Source organism: Carlito syrichta, unplaced genomic scaffold (genome assembly GCF_000164805.1).
Source record: "Carlito syrichta isolate Samal-C Ts95f unplaced genomic scaffold, Tarsius_syrichta-2.0.1 Scaffold303952, whole genome shotgun sequence".
NCBI lineage: Eukaryota > Metazoa > Chordata > Mammalia > Primates > Tarsiidae > Carlito > Carlito syrichta.
In genome coordinates this window covers 6,066-8,015 of record NW_007248048.1, presented here as the reverse complement: position 1 = coordinate 8,015, position 1,950 = coordinate 6,066, and the positions used below count along the sequence as shown (strand labels likewise).

At 38.7% G+C, this 1,950-nt stretch overlaps 1 protein-coding gene across 2 annotated transcripts in view; it reads right to left on the bottom strand.

The window, feature by feature from the left end:
- The window catches only part of ZBTB43 (zinc finger and BTB domain containing 43), a 28,572-nt gene that overhangs the window by 23,014 nt on the left and 3,608 nt on the right, over positions 1–1,950 (bottom strand). Inside the window, exon 1 of one of the 2 annotated variants that reach the window (XM_021712969.1) lies at positions 126–246. The exons of the other annotated variant lie outside the window; for it this stretch is intronic. The gene's annotated coding sequence lies outside the window, so the exon portion shown is untranslated. Of the gene's footprint in view, positions 1–125; positions 247–1,950 lie in introns of those variants that run through there. 2 annotated transcript variants of the gene reach the window in all.

The following is a 1,950-nucleotide window of genomic DNA, read 5'->3' as shown; positions in this document are numbered from 1 at the left end:
CCCGCGGGCTCAGGCAATTCACTCACCTCAGCCTCTCAAGGCGCGGGATTACAGGCAGGCTGAGTCACCGAGCCCGGCTACAGTAAATAATTTTTAAAACTATTATAAACAAGTTTACAGTTTACTTAATGTAAAGCTGTATTCCTGGGATAAAGTTCCTTATGCCATGGCCATCAAAAGGCAATATGAATGAATTAAGAAGAGGAACCCATTTCAGTTTGCTTCAAATTAAATCACATTGACTTCCGAAAGGAAAAATCAGGGTGCGATGTAAAAGGTGCTGATGCCATTCACTGCGTACATGTGTATTCACTAATAAATGTTACATACGTATGTCAGTAGCAGAAAGAAAACTAATCAAGACTGACAATTTTGGTTATATTAACTATCATTCTGCAACTTCATAGCTTCTGCCTTTGTATTTTTTTAAATAAACTTTTTATTTTGTAATAATTTTAGATTTTCAGAAAAGTTGTAAAGATAGTCCAGAGTTCCCATATACATTTCACCAAACACTTCCCTTTAATGTTAATATCTTACACTACCATGGGACATTTGTTAAAACTAAAAAACTCATATGGCCAATGACCATGTAATTTTGCAGAATTAAAATATTCTTTGGAAAAGTACTTTTGGTCTACTACCATTGTCAACCCGTATCCCTATAATTTTTCCTTGTACAAAAGGTTCTTAAATAATTAGCCAGGCCTAATGTGCAGTGGCTCACATCAGCACTTTTGGAGGCCAAGGCAAGAGGATCTCTTGAGTCCAGGAGTTAAGACCAGCCTAGGCAACATAGTAAGACCTTGTCTCTACAAAAAAAAATTAAAAAACTAGTAGGGCATGGTGGCATGTGTCTGTAGTCCCAGCTACTCTGAAGGATGAGGTAGAAGAATCACTTGAGCCTAGGAGTTTGCAGCCACAGTGAGTCATGATCATGACTGCACTCCAGCCTGGATGACAGAGTGAGACCCTATCTCATAAATAAAACCAAAAAACTTCCAGGGCAAGCATTCTGTTGTGGTAAATTCTCTGAGATTCAAAAGAGAAGACACTAGCCCTCTACGTATCAGTCATATTTCCATTACATTTCAATAAAACCAGGGAAATGTTTTTAATGTACCCTCATAGGCATTAGATTTTAGGAAAAGAAACTCAAATCAAGATAGTTCAAATCAAAAGGCAGAAATAGTACTCATTTCATGAAATTAACAACAAACCAACAAATTTTAAAAAATCTTTTTTCTCCAATATGTTATGAGTAAGACAAAAGTCTCTTTCTATTCTAACTAAGAAATATAAATAAAGTGAAAAGAAAAAGTTCAGGAAAATTATATACAGCATATTCAATTGATTTTAGGACACATTTTAAATTTTCTGAAATCAGAATGCGATCAACAGGTAGGAGTTTTAATAGTTGTCACTAATAGTTTTAATAGTTGTCACATTGACTCATGCCTGTAATCCCAGCACTCTGTGGAGGCTGAGGCAGGAGGGTTGCTTGAGCCCAGCCTGGACAATATAGTGAGTCCCTGTCTCTACAAAGATAAAAAAATTATTCAGGTGTGCCAGTGAGCGCCTGTAGTTTCAGCTACTCAGGAGGCTGAGGTGGGAGGATCTCTTATACCCAGGAAATCAAGGCTGCTGTGAGCCATGATTGTACCATTGCACTCCAGCTTGGGCGACAGGGCAAAACCTTGCCTAAAAAAATAAATAAGTAAATAAATAGTTGTCACTGCCTGAGAATGACAGTGCGCTGCTGAGAGCCTCATCAATGGTTTTGATGGCACAAAGGATGACATTGTGTGGAAAAACCATGGACACACCCTGTGTTTAAGTGCATACAGAAGAGTAGGACTTGGAATGTTAAGAAGTTTAAGCCGGGCTCCGTGGCTCAGCCTGTAATCCCGTGCCTTTGGGAGGCTGAGGTGAGTGGATTGCCTGAACCGC